General features: G+C 40.3%; 1 long non-coding RNA gene across 1 annotated transcript; it reads right to left on the bottom strand.

Moving 5' to 3' along the window:
• Positions 1-2,539: 2,539 nt before the first annotated feature.
• On the bottom strand, positions 2,540-3,833 carry LOC125253630. The gene is made up of 2 exons (XR_007181500.1): positions 3,717-3,833; positions 2,540-3,126 (listed from the first exon to the last, which is right to left on the bottom strand). It is a non-coding gene; the product is annotated as an uncharacterized LOC125253630 (long non-coding RNA).
• Positions 3,834-20,150: the final 16,317 nt, after the last annotated feature.

Here is a 20,150-nt window from a genome sequence, read left to right as displayed (position 1 = left end):
ACAAAAAATAACAAAAATAAATATAGCTGCAAGCAACGATTATCGGGGTTTAAGCGCTTTAAGGCCTTCCAGCTTTTATTTAGCAAACATGTAATCACTTTGATCATAGATGGAAAAGACCATTTACAGCCAATACAGGCAGTTTCCTAAGGAAATACATGGTTTTTAAAGCTTTTATGACTTTCGTACCAGCTAAAGTTGTCCGATGTCCATAAAAGTTTCCATGCTTCTTTAGAATCATGTGCTGCATATGCTCACCTAATGATGTAAAGTTCTGAGTTTAACATTTAGGGTGCTTCTCATTTCTTATTTGTGCATCCTCGTTTCCTTTCCTCGCGTCTCCACTCCACCCCTGTAGGATGTGAGGAGAGGATGCAAGGAAAGAAAATGAGGACGGAGGAATCGAAGGAAATGTAATTTGTATATCGGAATGTTCTTGATCACTCGAGCATCACTTCAAAGCCTCATCAGCTGTGCTCGAGGGATCTGCCCTCATGTTGTTAAAGTTTGGTTATTAAAAAAAAAAAAATCATAATAAATATTAATAATGCAAGATGTCCCATTGAAATATGTGAGATGTAAAGTTTATTTAAACTGCAAAAGTAAAGAATACATTTAAATTATTGTGACAGATGTGAAGGGGGAGGAGAATGTATACGTGCGTCAGGTGTCTCGACGAGAAAGACTTCCGCAAAGGATTCACCTGTGAATCCTCGCTCATGACTCCTCAGAAAGCTTCCTCACTCCTCGTTTCTCACCTCCTTGCAGTGCAATTAGAGAATTGAGATGTCCTACAAGATGGCTGAGCTTGATTGGAGGATGGAGGAACGAGGAAACAAGGGGGGATATTGAGAAGCACCTTTCGAATAATAGGCTTTTGGGTGGACCACATCTATTTTCTAAATGACCTTGCTATAGCTCTCCAAGGTCAAAGTTAATTTTTTTTTTTTTTTTTATAATTATTGACCTAGAGTTCGCAAAAGTTGGTTTTAGAAATAATCTCCAATATTTAATGAACGATTCGATTGACAGTGGCGGTGATTGACTCCCTCCGGTGGCCGATTTATTTTGAATTTCTCACAGGCCTCTAGGACTTCATTCCGATTGGCCTCCATTAACCTTGTCTGATAGCTACTCAAAATTCATAGGCCACCACTGGCCGCGTTTGTTGAGATACGTGAATGTCCGCAAACACAAGTTTGGCACCTTGGACAAGGACACTGCATGCCAATTTTCAAGTCAATCAGATTTAGGGTTACATAGTTATAACCATTTTTAATTTTTTCCATGTTATAGCACCACCAAGTGGCCAGTCGCCATGCCCTTTTTCACGCGACCACAGAATGAGCTCTTACGTATGTGTGCCAAGTTGGGTGAAAATATCTCCTTCGGTTCACGAGTTATAGCCATTATAGTAAAAGTGGCTCTGCCCACTTCAAACATTTTGGTGGCCCTTAGAGCACTATACACTTGAACCCCTAATAAATGAGCACCGCATCTCATATGTGGTTCATAACATTCTGTAATCATTATAAATGCATGTAACGTCACATTACTAAAGGAATTGGAGATTAACCCAGAAGCGGGAGTTTATTGCAAAACTGGACGACAATGCTGCTGAGGATTTCAAGAGTATGCAGGTACGTATATAGGCAGTACACACAGTCTTTTAAACTTAAATATGAATGTAGAGATACTCTGGAGGAACAGTTTGTGTGAGCATATAGACAAGAAAACAGGTAAGTACTTCAAAAAGGTCCACAAAACAAAGGATTACTTCTGGGAATTAACACAAGAAGCAGGATAACTAAGACAGGAATAAGACTTCAGGTAAGAGTTAAAGCTTTGATAGTCCAGGAGTTAAAACAATACAAGAGAAGCAAACACAGGTAAATCCTTCTGGAACGAAACATAAATGAGAAAGTGAGTCTGTAATCCTTCAAAACTAACACAAACAAGCCTATGTGTGACTAAGTGCTGCTTAAATGGCAGTCCAAACGAGCAGATGATAAGGTGCAGGTGTGTGTGATTACAGAGTGCAAGCGTGCTATATAGGTGATGCAAAAAAAAGAATAGTTTTTTTCTTTGTATAGATGACAACGCTGTCAAAAAGATCCCCGTTCACATGGATCTGCAAAAACGACTAAAAACGCTGTATTATGCATGCCAGGTCAGTAGATGGCGATGTCACTTTGTAAAGAAAGTGCACATACGCATTCTTTACAGAGCACTCGTGCCAAACGCGCATACCTATAGACTAAACACGTATTACGCATGTGCGTGCCGTCACCGTTTTCACAGTTCCGCATTTTTGCTGTTTACACGATGATAACGGTATCATTTTTAAAAACTTGCACTTTGAAACCCTTTTTCAAAAGTTTGTGTTTTCAGGCCCTCAAAATACTGTTGTCGTGTAAATGAATGGCCAAAACAAAATATGACAATTTACAATGTATTAATTATTCAATTAGTTTAAATTAAATAATATTTTCACACTTTTTGCAAAATGTAGAAAAGGTGCACAATAAAACATTCGGTTCTGTGATATTTACCTTTATTTTTCTTTGTTTACTTCACACATCATGTTTCAAGTTTTGTAAAATAATAAATGTTTTATGATACTTTAAGACTTATGGTCTGGGACAAGGGAAAAACAATAACATTTATACATTTCAGTACAAGCAATTTGACAAGTAGCAAAAATAAGAAGAGTAAAAAAATAAGAAAAGTTTAAATGTGACCTTTATATAAAGATGAAAAAAAAAAACTTGAAATCTGGTATCATAAAGGTTGAAGAAACACTAAGATATTAAAATATTCATTACAATATAGTGATTTAGTAAACATCCTGGTTTGGATGCAGAAAAATTGGCTAGGTGGTTGCTTTTGAATGGGTTTCATATCAATCCTTATGATCTGTGAACCTTCTACCTTCAAATAATTAGCCTACCAAACACTGCTTACAAGCTCACGCCTTTGAATAAAAGTTACGGATATTGAATGCACCCTTTTCCTTGCATGGATGTTTCAAGTAATGTTCTGGTAAGCTTTACACACAAGATGCATGCTGTTCTGGGGAGAGGCCTCTGGCACTGCAGCTGCCATATCCCATGAGCACCACCGCCTCTGCAAAACAAAACGACATGTCTTATGGTTTCACATCAAACACTCAGAATAAACACATCCAGCTTTTTTCGCCACAGTGGATTACAAAGAAGTTTTTTTTTTTCTTGTATTGATGTGAGTGTTTTTATTTTTTTGTGCAAGCTTGCATCTATTTTCATCTCAGATCTCTGAGGGTTCACTGGTGGGAACACCAGGGGATAATGGATATGATCATTAAGGGAAATGATTGCATATCATACACAGACATTTTTAATATATAGGAAAGCATTGTATTGTATAATATAAGACACTTTAAAGGTTAACAGTCTCTCGCTAATCTCATTATGAAACCGAGCTCCTGATTTTCCCTCAATCACAGAGTAATGAATGTTTTGTAACCGTATGGCTAATGTATTTCCCTCTAACTGCTGTGTTGATGTTTATTAGCTTTTATCAGTCAATGACAAACTTCATTCACCCACCACATCCATCACAAAGGTTCGCATCTGCAGCGCTCACCCCCAATCCAATATAATTGTACCCTGTGGCTGTATATAGTTCCCTTCAGAGCAGTGGAGTTAATAATCAAACCAGATATTGGGAATCTTCACCTTGCTGTGGTCACTGAGTTGATCAGGCTAGAGATTTACCATGACTGGCAGTTGACCTTTTACCCCGGCTTGTGATTGCCAGAAGAGACCGCTTGAAGAGGAGGAAATCCACCACCTGTAGAAAAATTAATGTGAACGATTATAACGCTAAACACGGCAGCAGTAGGAGTCCCACCTGTCAGTTAAAAGAGACAATTGCCTTATTGATAGTTTGTTTACTTGCTTACTATCTTGTACTATGTTATATATCGCTCAGTGTTGGCCAGTAGTGCTTTAGACAAAATCTTAAGACTGAGTCTATCAAGCCGGGTGCACGCTGTGCGATTTATAATAGTCCTTTACGATGGTTGCTTGTCAAACTGTACGAACATAATCCTCATGTCACACTGTGGAATCTCAGCTGTCATTTGTCAGACTGTACGACAGTCAAGACGCGTTAAAAACGGACGCGTGCATGAAAACGCTAACAAAAACATCTCTATCATTAATTTTGATCACGGCTTATCTTGACAAACAAAGACATTTTGACATTCGTCGTAGGAGAAGTCACACTGGAGGACTGTGCGCCAAATCTTCTGACACTGCCAGAATTTCATTGGAGGTAAAATTTGATGGAAATGTCCATTAACCGGCTGTCTAGACTACAGATTTTAGGCTAGGATTATAGGAATCTTTTAGGATTTGCAAAATTTGTCTCAGACGACCAAATCGTGTGAACCAGCCTTTAGTTTACAGCAAGGCTCTGGAAAGCGACTACACTTTTTTAACTCAAACCCTGAACAAAGTCAGCTACCTGTAATTTTCTAGATTAGATCTAATTCTTGATTAGATTCTGCAGGTGTCTTTGATTAAGGTTGGAGCAAAATTCTACAGGGCAGTGGACCTCCAGGGCCAGATAAGAGGAACACTGGTTCACAGGATTTTGTGAGTCTTTGTTATTTTTGTATTTTTATTTATTTATTTATTTATTTATTTTTGCTATATCATTGTTAAAGGCTTTTCTTAGACAGGTGACATAATGTGTGGTTTTATTGTAAGTTCAAAAATATATAATTTCATACATTTTCCAAATTTACTGTAAACATCTCTGGCAGCTTATGCGACCTGTTTCCTTGAGAAGGGGAACGAGACGCTGTGTATTGGTACTGACAATATGGGCAATGGCATCAATGTGACCAGTGTCTGAGGCAACAAAAACAAAAGCCAATAATAATTGCCATACAGCAGTCCATGACGTCAAATGCGGAGCACCCTTGAGTATAAAAGGGCACCTAAGTTACAAGCCATCAACTCTTTTGTCCGAAGGAGATGCACAGGCAGGCCTAAGGTATGGCAACTAGATGCAGCATCACTCCCCTTCTCAAGGGAACAGTTTGCATACCCAACCTGAGGCATTCCCTTTCGACATGGAACTTCAATGCTGTGTCTTGGTATTGACACTATGGAGAACCAATACCCATATGCCATGCTGAGTGAATGCTTGACTGAATATGCACAAACATAGTGGGCATAGCATAAAATGACTCTATGGACTACTCAGTTGGAGTCAGAAGTGTTCTAACCTCATTGGCACACCCCATATGACTCATATAGTGGCATTCCTCCCTAAGACAATTTACTAGGAAAGATCCCCAAGCTTCTAAGCTATACAGCAAGGGAAGTCCCAGGTGTTACATCTTCCTCCCTCCCTTACGGGATAGGCCTCAGCCCTATTTGGCCTAAGGGGAAAATACCCATCTTCAGAATACCTCAGCTATGTCAGGCAAATCTCACCAGAATTTGACAAGGCTGTTAGAGTGCAACGTGCTAAAAACATCAGAAATTAGCACCTCTGGGTAGTCCATAGAGTAATTTCCAACCCATTCAAGGGGGAGCATACACCCTTACTCAGGAAAGAAAGGAAAACGAGAACAGGACATAATGCAGTTTGCCCAATAACTCATCACCCAGGCTATAAACCCCATGGAAGCCACCGGGAAGCCTAGGTGCTACTTAAAGACCCCAATGTAACTAGGAGAGAGAAACTCATAGCCTGCCTTATGTCAAGGCACTCTACATGAGATCTGCTATAGCTAGCACTTCATCTTTTTCTTTTAGCACTAGATCATAGTATGTATCTGGAGGGACACCTCATAGGTGAACTCCCTCAACTTATTAGCATCATCGAACCAGTAAAGCAGTAGAGCACCCATCAAATTATCCATTCAAAGGGGAGCATACATCCCTACTTCAAAACCCAATCATAGTAGGGGAGGGAGGTAAACGAGGTAGAGGAAAACTATACTGCCCTACATAACTTTGCTCACCCTGCATTAACAGACCCCCAGAGAGGGATATATCTCCTGAAAGTTGGTGACTGAGAGCCCAGCTCTAAAAAGTTCTCTGCGACCGGCCGGCAGACAGAAGAGGTCAGAGTGTGAGATCAAACAATTGAGGAGTAAGATTTTCCTTTTTTCTTATTACAGATGCCCCTTTGTGGCAACTATAGCAACCATAGAATGACCAATGCACATGTGCTTTGTGGCATTGACTTATGTCACCACCCTCCACCCTCCGGGGATATTAGTAACACTAGACTCTGCATATGGTTCCTCAGAATAAAACATGTCACATTAATCAGTGAGATTGAAAGCAACCACAGAGTAGCTTCCTGTACCGACATTAAAAGCAACAGCAATAGAAGCCCAAAAAGGAAAAACTCCTGTCAGACCCAGCAGTCTCGTCAGCCATGGGGCCCAAACCATGAGGTACAGATGCTTGACTCTCATCCCTCAAGAGAAAATCAAGCATGGGTGCAGCTTCCCACAGTGAGTACAAGACAAAGAAAGCATTCAGCTCCCTTGAGAGCCAAACATGCTGAGAAGTGAGAATTGAGTAATAACAGAGCCTCTTACTGCAAATGCATCGCCATGAGTGCTCCCTACTCCCTCAAGAGCTGAAAGCGCTCAATGCAAATGCTAGATTTTTTAAGATTTGTATCCCTCAGGAGAAAATCAAGCAAGAATAGAGTTTCATACCATGAAAGCACATTCCAATAGACTCTTAGCTTACACTCATACAAACAAGCAGCTCCTGAAGACAAAACAGCTGATGACGTGAAATTCTGCCTTTTGTATTCACAGGCACTCCATGTGTGACGTCATAGAGTGCTGTCAGCCAATGATTATTGGCTTCCAATTTGAAAGGGAATTGCAGATGTTGCACCCGCTAGTTTTCTCACCAACTCACACCTAAACTCATGAATTTGAAACGCAAATAAAATCCTATTCGTAATTATGATATTATGGTGGCATTTGTGTGTGTACAATTCACAAATACCTTTCCGAAATTACTTAAACACAGCAATAGCCTGCACTTGACATGGTGGTCTGTTTTGAAGATGTTCCAGTTTTACCAAACCTATAGTAAAGCTCTGTCTAGGCCCTGCCCCAGCACTGTTTGTGTCAAGGCATTCCTTAGTCCATTTTGTTAATGAGAGAGAAATGGCGTTTCAATAAAGGCTTTAAGAATCCATACATCTAGGGCTGCACAATGTATCAAAATGATCAAAATATTGCAAATGTACATATCGCGATATGCACATCACAACAGCTTACGATATCTGAATGATTTTATTCATATTCATCTCAGTATTATTATTTTTTTTTTTTTTACTTTTGCAATGACTATCCTATTTTATATCTACTTTGATATTTGTTATCGAATTTTAATCTTGACAAACTGTTCTGGATGTTTCAGTGTTTCTCTGTTCAAGCTGTAGAAGCTGTACTTTTGCCTCTAGATGCTCCAGGGCCAAGTTGGCCACAGAGTGAACTGACTTGCCTTAAAGTAAATTTGTTGCCAGCCTTCACTACAGTTTCCATAGTTTGACCTTACATGGGTCTTACCATTATCTTCAAGCACGCTAGACTTCTCCCACTGACACAGAGTTCCGGACAATGGCTCTCATGTGAATAATAAGCCTTGTATATTGTGAGACCTGACACATCTAGGTTATGACACACTTTTTGTTTAGTTTGGATAACTGAGTTTCGTTGTATTTCTTCCTGAGTATTTTTACAAGGAGTTCTGTGGGGATGCATAAAGGTCTTTGCCTTTCCCAGCTACAAGATATGTGGGCCATGGTTTTGGAAGCGGCACACCACTTCTGGGACTTCTCATTCGAGAGACTGTCTTGCTGCACACTGACCTGGCCTTTGTGCACATCCTGTGCTTTGTTTCTCTTTCTTCCACTTCTTCAACCTTTGAAAGTCTTGAAGTTCTAAAATATGAGGAAACATCAAAGTGTGGCAGAGGAGCAGGGGTAATTCCCTAATCAGGAAGTCTTCAGTTTATAAAGTTTCCAAGTCATGTGTGAATGTGAGCCTTATACAGTAAAGGAGTGCTGCTAACAAATCTGACACATTAACGAAACAAATGCGTAATCTAGCAGAGGTTATTCTCATAAGAATCACAGTATTATGACTTACTAAAGCTTCTCTATCTCAAAAGAAAAACATTTTTAAGAAACAGAAGTGTTTGTGGAAACAAGTAAAATGATGACCAGGGATTCTTGTCAAAGCATAAGGCACACAAATGTTAATTTATTTGAAACTTGACAATTTGGAGGCCTGTTCTACTGTAGATCTACTGTACCCGATTGCTCTGCTTTTCTTTTAGCTAGTCGTCATGTTTCTTTTTCTTCTTTTTTTTTTTTTTTTTCTGGCAAACATTCCGTTTTAAGTCTACATCTGAATAATTAATGTCAATCTCTTCTTAAGAGTATACCTTTGAGTAAGAGAGCACCGCAGCTCAGCAATTTGTCACCAGTTAATTCGGCGGCAACTGCTAAGTGCAGTTATTTTTCTGCTAGAATCATGCAGCTAGTCAAAACACAAAATGCGCATCTTGCCTCAGAAGCTCTCTGCAGGGCTTCAGCATGGTGTTTAGTATTCTAGCTGCATAGGTACGCATGATTACATGATCATGTGGGCTGAGCTTCGGCTGGAGGATGGGAATGGGGTGAAAGAGAGAGTGAGGTAATGTTGAGTTCTGTAGAGAGGGGGTAAATAGGCCTGGCTAATCCACAACATCAGAGCCAAGAGTATGATTAGGGGTGCGGGAGAAAAGGAAGCAATAAATAACAAAGGGAATTCAATGAGGGCCACCAATAATGGGACTTTTTCTGCAGCCTCTGTTAATTGAGAGATATGCATTGGGCAGATCTAAAAGCTGCTTGGAACTCTACGTACAAAGAGCGAGAAAGAGAGTACACTTTGTGTACCCTCTTTTTGTGGGTAGTTTGAGGAGTCTGTTACTGAGGTAAAGCGTTTTTTATTCAGAATTATCCGAATTGCACTATGGGATGCGTGAATGTCAATACATTTTGTACCAAGTGTGTGAATGGTTATGTTTGGAAGGAAATATTAACTGCAACAGATTGTGCAGTGAAGTTGGAATTCCAGCTTGTAAACACGTGTGGAAATGTAAATCTCTAAAATGTGGGAATGACAATCACACAAACATGGAGACAGCCATGGAAATATATATTTGTTTTTTTTTTTAAAAAGGGTTGCACAATATATTGGTACTATATTTTGCTATAAAACAAGATTAGAGATTTTTTGGTTTCAGTCCACCAAATTTTGCATTGTGTATGCTAATTTTCTCTATTTTTACATTTGATTGTCTTTGCAATCATCTAACGCTCACTTGAATTTGAACTTTAGAAAAAAATATATACCATTTTAATATTGGCTTATAACATATACAACATTTTTGGCAACAATGACGTGAAGGAGACATGAGCACATGTTAGGAGTTCATTTTAGACTAGGAAATACATATAAATATATGTATAATTGTACATCCAAATGTGTTTAAAGTTTTTGGTAATTTTCAGTGCACATTTTGTAAATTCAATAACTCAAAACCAAAAAAATCTGTGTGTTATGCATAAATGACAAAGTTCTTTTAGGGGACAGATTTCTTTCTGTATAGCTGCACTATTGTTCAGTATTGAGAGGCAGTATAATTGCCTTTTTTTTCTGTGTTTTAGGTTGATAGGTTTATATAATTATTCTTAGGTTGGTTTTATAGGAGATAGAGAGGAAAAGCTGTACCTTTTCCAGAAAATATTGATGATAGTGATGACGGTGCATCAGAAAATAAGGTCTTAGTAAGAAAGTTGAAGGAGGATAGAAGTAATGAGGGCAGAGATGTAGAATATAAGTCACAGATTGTTGTGGAAGTCAGGCATTTTGGCACATTATCCTATGCCAATTTGAAAGATGTGATCCATACTACAACCAGAGGTCAGGACAAGATGCCACTGCCTATTGGCATCACTACACTGACTGGCAAGCAAATGCTCCAAAAATGATGACTAAACAGGTCAAGATCGAGTTATGCTTGGGCTACACTGAAAAAGAAGAGTCTTGTTGATTTTCACTTGTGCTACAATCATTGATTTAGACTTCCAAGAAAGAAACAATGTTATTGTTTGTTTTAATGTTGTTTGAAACACTAAGACAAGGTTTCATTACTTTCCAGGCAGTGAAGTTTGAATAATCTGAATAACTTGCATCTGAATGTTCACATTTGAGTTCCAAATGAAATATAGCAGATGAAAGATGAATAAGATGAAATGGAATGTTAATAAAGCTTTTTAATGTTTTTTTGAAACACTCAGACCTTTTCACTACTTTTCAGATAGTGAAAATGCATGCAAATGTGTGTGGAGTTTTGCCAAATTTGCCAAAAAATAGTTTACCCTAATAGGACAATGTCAGTTATAAATGACAAAACCCTTAAAAAAAAGAAAAAGAAAAAGGTCAAAGGTCAGATGTAGAAAACTCATTTTGGAAAATGATTTTAGCCTTAAATATATGTAAAATAGAAAGTTGTTAATTTTTTCTAACTGTGATTTTATAATTAGTCCCATAGAGGGTTAGAAAACATCTCAGTTACAACTGTAACCTTAGTTCCCTGAAGAGGGAATGAGACGTTGCGTCGAGAATGACGCTGTGGAAACGCTCTGCGTGATTGCGTTGTGAAGCACCTGTGAAATCAGTCCAATGGCATGACGGAAGGTGGATGACATCATTACCAGGAAGCTATAAAGCACACCCAGACCAAACAATGTCAGCTTTTGATAGGCCGAAGAAAGTCAATCACAGGCACGCCCAAAGTATGGCAGGGCAACGCAATGTCTCGTTCCCTCTTCAGGGAACTAAGGTTACAGTCGTAACCGAGACGTTCCCTTTAAAGGGAACTCACGTTGCGTCGAGAATGACGCTGTGGGAACGTTTATACCCATGCAGCCATACTGACCAGTGCCTGTCTTGTGTGAAATCAGGCAAGCACAGCTAAGACAAAGCAACTGAGACCCAGGAACTGGGATCTAGGTTGTAAAACCTGACAAATGTGTGTTGAAAGGACCAGCCCGCCGCATCAGACCTCCTGTAGGGATACCCCTATTAAAAGTCTTTCAAAGCTGCCATACTCCTGATCCGACGCAGCAAAAAGGAAACACCAATGGGTTTCTCCCCAAAGACACCACCCAAAGGTGCGTGGTAAGTAGCCAGGCTGCCACGTAAACCCTTAGAGTGGAGAGGGACAACCCTGCAGAGAATAGATTCTGCAGAAATTCCAGCACTGTACCAGCCGGGTAGTAACTGGATCCCGCTGATGATTCCCGCCAGTTTACTTGAGCAAGGAGCTCTAAAGTTAGCGTAGTCATACAAACTCAGTTGAGAGATCTGAGTCTATGAGTTGGGCCTCCTCAGAGGCCAAACCCACACTTCCATAACTTTGCTCTTCAGAACTCCCAGGAGTAGAACGATCAGGGAAACCATGTACAGACACAGCCTCAGCCACGTCTGCACCTCCATATGAGCTCCACCACCTCGGGGTGGAGTCTCCATTCCCCGGGCCTCAGCCCCTGTTGTTTCGACAGGATGTCTACTTCCTAAATCTGGTGCCCAGGGATGTAGAGCCTGAGTCATCATCACCAGACAGGTGCCAGGAGAAATAACCCATCCACAGACTCTGAGCAACCAACCATGATCACTTCCCAGCCCGTGAGGGAAGCATCTGTCGTAAGCATTATGCGACGACAAGAAGCTCCCAGCACAGGACCCTGGGACAAGAACCAAGACCTCTTCCACATAACCAAAGTACAAAGCACCTGCGCGTAAATTTGATCATGCAGAATGGGTTGCCCCTCAAGGAGGCAAGTCTTGAGCCACTACTGCTAATGTACAGCAGGCCAAAAGGTATCCCGCTGGACGCAGCTGCCATCTGACCAAACAGTCTCGCAACTGTTTGACAGTGAATGACTGGCCTAGTAATCTTGCTTATGGCTGTGTGGATCGAACCGATACAAGCAGGAGAAAGACATGCTTGCATTGTCATCTAATCCCACACCACGCCTAAAACAGTGGTCCTCTGAAATGGAGAAAGCACACTTCTCGTTGCACTCAGCCTTAACCCCCCATTTTTCATATGGGCAAGGATGACATCTCAATGCCGATCTGCCATCTGCTCACATGTTGAGCCAGAAACACGGGGTGACAAGACTAGGCCGAAAGGAAGAACCTAGTACTGGTATGTTTTGTCCCTAAAAGCAATCTGAGGAACTTCCTGAGTTGAGGAAGGATGGAATATGGGAGTATGCGTCCAAAAGATCTATCGTGACAAACCAGTCCTCGGATCTTTTGTCCTGATTCACCTCAACGCACAGATCAAAAACTGGACTCGACTTTTTTGGAACGATAAAAATACTGGCTGGAAAACCCAAACTCTGTCATGAGGAGGAACACATTTTAATGATCCTCTTCTCCAGCAGAGTTTTATCTCCTGTTCCATAAACAGAGCCTGCTCAGGGCCTACCAATGAGGACAGGAACCCCCAAGTGGAGGACCCATTGAGATATATTGGCAGTCTTCCATGCTGTCAAAATCTACTAAGGGAACCAGTCTCTCGAGACTGGCCTCCGGAGTTTCTGAGTAACCAGTTCGGTGCCCTGAACCAGATGACCGGCAGGGAACAACCGAAACTAGAATGCGCTGGAGACCGCTGCGCCCTGAAGCACACAAGGTGGCAGAGTTGGCAGAATGGCCCCCTGATGGCCCTGAAGGGAAATGGGTACTGTATAGTGAGATGTTAACCATTTTCCCCCTGAGGCAAAGAGAACCAGCCTCTCGAGACTGGTCTCTGATATTACTCAAGCGAACAATTTGGTGCCCTGAAGCGGCGAATCGGCAGGGAACAGCCAAATTGATTGCTCTGAGACCCTCCGCAGAGGGAGCGAGCATCCCAGTGCCGCTACATTTTTGGGCGGACGCTGAGATATGAGCTCACCGGAGACCGCTGCGCCTGAAGCACGCGAGGTGGCTGGGTTGGCAGAACGGCCCCATGAGGGCACCAAGCACTGAAGGGAGATGAGCACCGTGAAATGAGGTGTAATCCATTTCCCCTATAGGGGATGCCCTCAGACGTCAGAACCTCTTCACCGAAGCCTTCTTCGCGATAATGACGATCCTCAGATTCGTCTTACCCAGAGGAGATTTCAGCTAATAGCCCCAAAGGGAGATAGACACCGTATGATGAGGTGTTATCCATTTCCCCCCAGGAATTAACCATTCAATTCCTCAAAATTAAATGCAGCCAAATATCAACCAGACAAGTAAAAACGGTCTGGATGAGAGGTTGAATATAGTGTATTAATACAGACATCTGATTCCCCCAAAACTGATGAGTAATTAACATTTAATTCCTCAGAATTTAATGTAGCCAAATATCAAACAGACAAGTAAAAACAGTCTGGATGAAAGGCTGAATATAGTGTATTAATACAGATGTCTAACTTCTGAAAAGTATTTACCATTTAATATATAAAAAATTTAATGCAGCCATATCAACCAGACAAGTAAAAACAGTCTAGATGAGAGGCTGGATATAGTATTCTCATACAGACAAACTTTTCAAAGAAGACAATATTTCATTTAATTCTCAAATTAAATGCAGCCAGTAAACAAACACACAAGAATACATGCTTAATGTCCTCGCTGAAATATTAGACCAAAAGAATTACAGCTCGTAATAGTTTGCAAGCGATCATAGGGACAAGAGAGAAAGGGAAACTCCCATCTGCTCAGTTCCCTCCGAATATAATATATATAAATTACAGGCACGTAATCTACGCGCTGCCTCGGCAAACGCGAGATCCGAGCCTTGCATTAGACTTTTATTCCCTCGCGAATAAAGCCAACGGGAGCGGAGCTAAAAACTCCTGATAGTGCAAGCTTAACTTACACTTCGGGACATTTTTAAGAATGAACACTGTCAGCCCAAATGAGAGGTGATGTGCATGCTCCACTCCTAAACAAACAACACATAAATCACGTGTATCCCCACTCATAGCAGCGAGTGCAGGGAGGAACACATGATTCAAACCACTGTTTGCTCGCCACTCAACTCCTGTATAGATAAATATAAGCTTGTGGACAAAACAACAATAAATAGACAGAGACAGTTTCACATAGAGTGCTTGCTGAAGGCACAGAAGCTGACATTGTTTGGTCTGGGTGTGCTTTATAGCTTCCTGGTCATGACGTCATCCACCTTCCGTCATGCCATTGGACTGATTTCACAGGTGCTTCACGATGCAATCATGCAGAGCATTCCCACAGCATCATTCTTGACGCAACGCGAGTTCCCTTGAAAGGGAACTAACTTTTGGCAATGGAATTATTTGAAGACAGCAACATAGCTCCATCATTTTAGGTGTTACATAAAGCTTATTTACAATAAAATGTATATCAGTGTCAATATGAATAAGCAAATCCCTGCACCCACTCTCTCATATGGCTTGGGTAAACTGAACACTCCTATCTTACAAACCCGATTCCAAAAAAGTTGGGACACTGTACAAATTGTGAATACAAAAGGAATGCAATAATTTACAAACCTCATAAACTTATATTTTATTCACAATATAATATAGATAACATATCAAATGTTGAAAGTGAGACATTTTGAAATGTCATGCCAAATATTGGCTCATTTTGGATTTCATGAGAGCTACACATTCCAAAAAAGTAGGGACAGGTAGCAATAAGAGGCAACTTATTAGGTCAGTTGGCAACATGATTGGGTATAAAAAGAGCCTCTCAGAGTGGCAGTGTCTCTCAGAAGTCAAGATGATCAGAGGATCACCAATTCCCCCAATGCTGCCGCGAAAAATAGTGGAGCAATATCAGAAAGGAGTTTCTCAGAGAAAAATTGCAAAGAGTTTGAAGTTATTATCATTTACAGTGCATAATATCATCCAAAGATTCAGAGAATCTGGAACAATCTCTGCGTGTAAGGGTCAAGGCCGGAAAACCATACTGGATGCCCGTGATCTTCGGGCCCTTAGACGGCACTGCATCACATACAGGAATGCTACTGTAATGGAAATCACAACATGGGCTCAGGAATACTTCCAGAAAACATTGTCGGTGAACACAATCCACCGTGCCATTCGCCGTTGCCGGCTAAAACTCTATAGGTCAAAAAAGAAGCCATATCTAAACATGATCCAGAAACGCAAGCATTTTCTCTGGGCCAAGGCTCATTTAAAATGGACTGTGGCAAAGTGGAAAACAGTTTTGTGGTCAGACGAATCAAAATTTGAAGTTCTTTTTGGAAAACTGGGACACCATGTCATCTGGACTAAAGAGGACAAGGACAACCCAAGTTGTTATCAGCGCTCAGTTCAGAAGCCTGCATCTCTGATGGTATGGGGTTACATGAGTTCATGTGGCATGGGCAGCTTACACATCTGGAAAGGCACCATCAATGCTGAAAGGTATGTCCAAGTTCTAGAACAACATATGTTCCCATCCAGACGTCGTCTCTTTCAGGGAAGACCTTGCATTTTCCAACATGACGATGCCAGACCACATACTGCATCAATTACAACATCATGGCTGCATAGAAGGATCCAGGTACTGAAATGGCCAGCCTGCAGTCCAGATCTTTCACCCATAGAAAACATTTGGCGCATCATAAAGAGGAAGATGCGACAAAGAAGACCTAAGACAGTTGAGCAACTAGAAGCCTGTATTAGACAAGAATGGGACAGCATTCCTATTCCTAAACTTGAGCAACTTGTCTCCTCAGTCCCCAGACGTTTGCAGACTGTTATAAAAAGAAGAGGGGATGCCACACAGTGGTAAACATGGCCTTGTCCCAACTTTTTTGAGATGTGTTGATGCCATGAAATTTAAAATCAACTTATTTTTCCCTTAAAATGATACATTTTCTCAGTTTAAACATTTGATATGTCATATATGTTGTATTCTGAATAAAATATTGAAATTTGAAACTTCCACATCATTGCATTCTGTTTTTATTCACAATTTGTACAGTGTCCCAACTTGTCCCGACATTTGTAGATGGACTGCATACAACTGTCACATTGCATTTGAGTGGTATCAGTTGTCATCTTTATGTATGTATGTATTATTTATTTAATTAAATGTTAAAAAAAAAAAAAGAAATGGTTAAAATAAAATCAATATTTAAAATCACAGTACTAAAATGAAAGGTCAACTCAAATACTTTGCATTGTGGGAAACAGTAGTGCATGCAATGTACCCTGGTGCACATTTTGGGAACTGTAGTAGATCACCCAAGTATTTTGTGCATATAGGAAATGTGTGTACTGTCACTGTATACAGTAAATATTGCTGGAGAAATGTAAGTGTGCTTTTCGATCATAGTATGTGTTTGTGTAACATGCTAAACAGAGAAAAGTAGACAAGCAACCTGCAGCAAAACCCAACAAGAAAAAAAAAAAAGAAAAAAAAAAAGCCAAAACCCGGCTATCTTGAAGGGCTGCAGTGCGAAATTATTTGCATAAGCCTCCTCTTTCATCTGGCAAAGCAAAGGAAAAGTTTACAGAGTTCCTTTGTATGTTTACCATTTCAATGTGCAAATGCTCATCACTTTTCTTTCTCCAAAAATAAACCCCTCCATAAACCACCCCCACCCCCCATAGTCAGAAACAATTGTTTCCAAGGAAATGAATGCAATTTTCTTGTATAGCGCTAAAACTGAGGTAAAAGGGAAGTCACGTTTAGACTCGGGGGACTCGTTTCTATGAAATTGCCGGTAGCTCTTGTGGCCTCACTCACTTAGATTAAATGAGGAGACCAGAGCCATTTGTCAATGTTCTGTGGCATGGCTAAGGTGCGGCACCTGAGCCAGTCTGCTGAACCGCCTCATTAGAACCGGGTCTGGTGTCAGAGACGCCACATGCATAAATGTGTGCAAGCACTCAGAAACACACCTTCAGCAACATATCTAGACACACAATATATATATATATATATATATATATATATATATATATATATATATATATATATATATATTGTGTATACAATATAAAAACAAACAAGCTGAATCACACTGTTAATGCAGGACGGAATGTAATTGTTAAATAACAGTTTAACGTGATATAATGTATTATTACTGCTTAGCTAAAAAATGAAAGTTGAAAATTCAACTGTTAAAGCATGAAATAAGGTACTGAATTTGAGTTTAGTGTGGGTATATTATCAGTAATAAAGTAATAATAAAAAAAATAAATTGTAATCATTCAAAAAAAAAAAAATTATCAATGCGATTCAGAGATGAAGGCCATAATACTAATGTTATACACTAGAGGGATCCACAGGATAGCAAATCCATTAAGATCTCAGTTTAAAGTCTGTGAAAATTGTTCGATAAATTGACATGTAGTAAAAAAAAAAAAAAAAAATTGCATATAAATTCATTATAGTTTCATAAAGTTTAATAAAGCCCAATATAATAAGTTGGTCTCGCGTAGCCAGACTTTCAGACTGACAGCAGAAGGTCTGGACTCTATCAAAGTTTTCATTGGCCAAGGACCGCCCAAGAGGATGTTTGACTGACATGTAATGCAACCAATCACAGTTTGTTTTGTTTCACGTAAAGGTGTGTTCACGCGGCCTTGTAATTCCTGTAGTTTCCTGTAGATTCTAGCTTGTAAAAAGCGTTCAGGTCCTCATAGAGCTTGTAATTACAGCTTGTAAGCTCCCAGATGTACCACGTGGCCGCCGTACCACCCGACCGCTGTAGATTCATTTAGGCGTTGGTAGTGGTGCCATGGAAATGCATAATTCCCTGTCCAAGGACCAAAAGTACGTGAATAGCTCCGAATATAACGCCACGTGTTGTCATCTCAAGATTCCGGTAAATATGAGGTGAAGTGAACGCAGCATAATGTTTAGGGGCATGAAAATGTAAAGTCGATGTCCCTACAATAACAGACTTGCGTGCTTCTGATAAATTATTAATTCAAGAACGCTGTGCAAATTTACTGCAACAATGGAGCCGCAAACTTCACAAACTTTGAAAATCCAGTATTTTGTTGATCCAGGTAAGTGCTTGTAAACACGACAGCGTTCTTCTTCCATGAAGGGGTTTGGCATCATGACATTTGTTTCCAGGCAGACCGTTAAAGAACGCAACACACATGTCTCCCGGACATCCTGTAGAATTCATCCAACCAAATGACGACTTCGAAACTCCTGAAGTGTTTCCAGATAAGTGTGCTATATGCATCAGACGTTCAGCCAATGATCCGTGGAGGTGACGTCTGAGGCTCAGTCTAGCAAAAACTGTGATCTCCAAAATATTTATTTTTTTATCTTAATTTTAATGATATTGACAACATAACAGTATTTGTCAAGTTGCTGAATGTGTGTCCAATTGAAGAAGAGACACTATATTATTTGTCTATTTTTGTTACATATAATATATATATAATAACATTGTACAGTACATACAATAATACTTCCATAAAGATACACTTAAAGACACATATTGTATTTGAAAAGAGACATGTCCATTCCAACTATATCATCTACACAAGCCATTGTGCTTGGACCCCAGTAATCACCTACATTAAACCTAATTTACTTCTGTGTCGTTGCCCACAATGCTTTGGTGACAGGACTTTGAAATATCAAACAGGGAAAACAATGGCATGATTTACAGCGCATCCAGCTTGGGGTTGTAGATCGTCTCCTGCACTTGAGACAAAAGATCTTTCAGAACTGGGATCTCCCATGGAATGCTGTCTAGGAGAGATACCAGGTCCAAGAACTATATTCGGGCCGGCCGGAACAGAGCCACTAGGAGAATGTGGACTCGGTACTGGTGAACACTTGTAAGAACCCAGGGAAGCAGAGGTATCAAAGGAAAGGCGTACCAATGCAACCTCAGCCATGTCTGTACCATGGCATCCAGCCCCAGAGGAACTGGAGGCGTGAGGGTGAACCAGAGACCACAGTGGGTCGTCTCTTTGGAGGCGAGTAAGTCCACTTAAATCTCTCAATGAATGCAGTCAGCCCCCTCAAGGACTGACCTCGCACACTTCTCACCCTTAAAAAAACACACACATCTCGGATGAGTCATCACCCATAATATAATGCAGGCACAATGCCACACATCTTCTAAACTTTGAGCCTGGCATGTTACAAACTAACTTCTGACTGGAGCAAAACCCACACTCAAACATGGCTTCTGAAGACAAAGAAGCTGATGATGCACTGGCCTGGCGTCTTTCTGTGATGCACTGTGCTACATCATGACGTTCAGCCAATCAGGAATTGGCGTGTGTAAACTCAGACTACTTCAGACACCAGCTCACGCAAAGCGTTCCCATATGGTCAGTGCCATCATGCGGCGTCAAGTTCCACTCTAGCCAACACTGTAAAACCGAACAGTGAAATGAAATGAAATTAAATGAGTTTGTTTCACTCAAATAATAATGAAAGTTCATTGTACTTAATAGAAAAAAGTTGCGTCAACTCAAAATTTGATTGTAGTAAGCTGAACTTAATATGATTTAGTTGCAGCAGATTTCTAATTCCCAGCATGCTTTGCAAAAATACATGTTGAAATTAAGTGTTATTTTGTGGGATTTTGCACAAGATTAACATAGGGAGACATAAATTAGTGTTTAATGTTGTGTCATGCTGGGATTTACAGGGGGTTCTGTTATGTTAGTTTTGTGGGGTTACCATTGTGGTGAAGGGTAGAGCCTGTGGTTAGGTTGAGGATGGGCTACAAAACTTGTAAGACCATATATACTGTATGTTGTTTGATTATATACATGCAAGTATATAATGATGGTCTCTTTGATAGTTAAAGTAGAATGTGTTATTTGCTATCTAACATTTAACCAAGATCTGAATGTGATGATTATTTAAATTAACTGTATCTAATAAACATTATAATGAGTGAAGGTGAGGACTGTGGGAGCGAAGGGATGGCAGTGACATGATTGTTAATGAGAGACACCTGTGCACCACACTGTCCTGTAAACTAATAGTTACTAAACCTTTAGTGTGAACTTTATGTCTTAGTTTAAGT

The sequence above is a fragment of the Megalobrama amblycephala genome, linkage group LG18 (genome assembly GCF_018812025.1).
Source record: "Megalobrama amblycephala isolate DHTTF-2021 linkage group LG18, ASM1881202v1, whole genome shotgun sequence".
Classification (NCBI taxonomy): domain Eukaryota; kingdom Metazoa; phylum Chordata; class Actinopteri; order Cypriniformes; family Xenocyprididae; genus Megalobrama; species Megalobrama amblycephala.
Note: the sequence above shows the minus strand (reverse complement) of the source record. Positions and strands in the feature narration are given on the sequence as shown.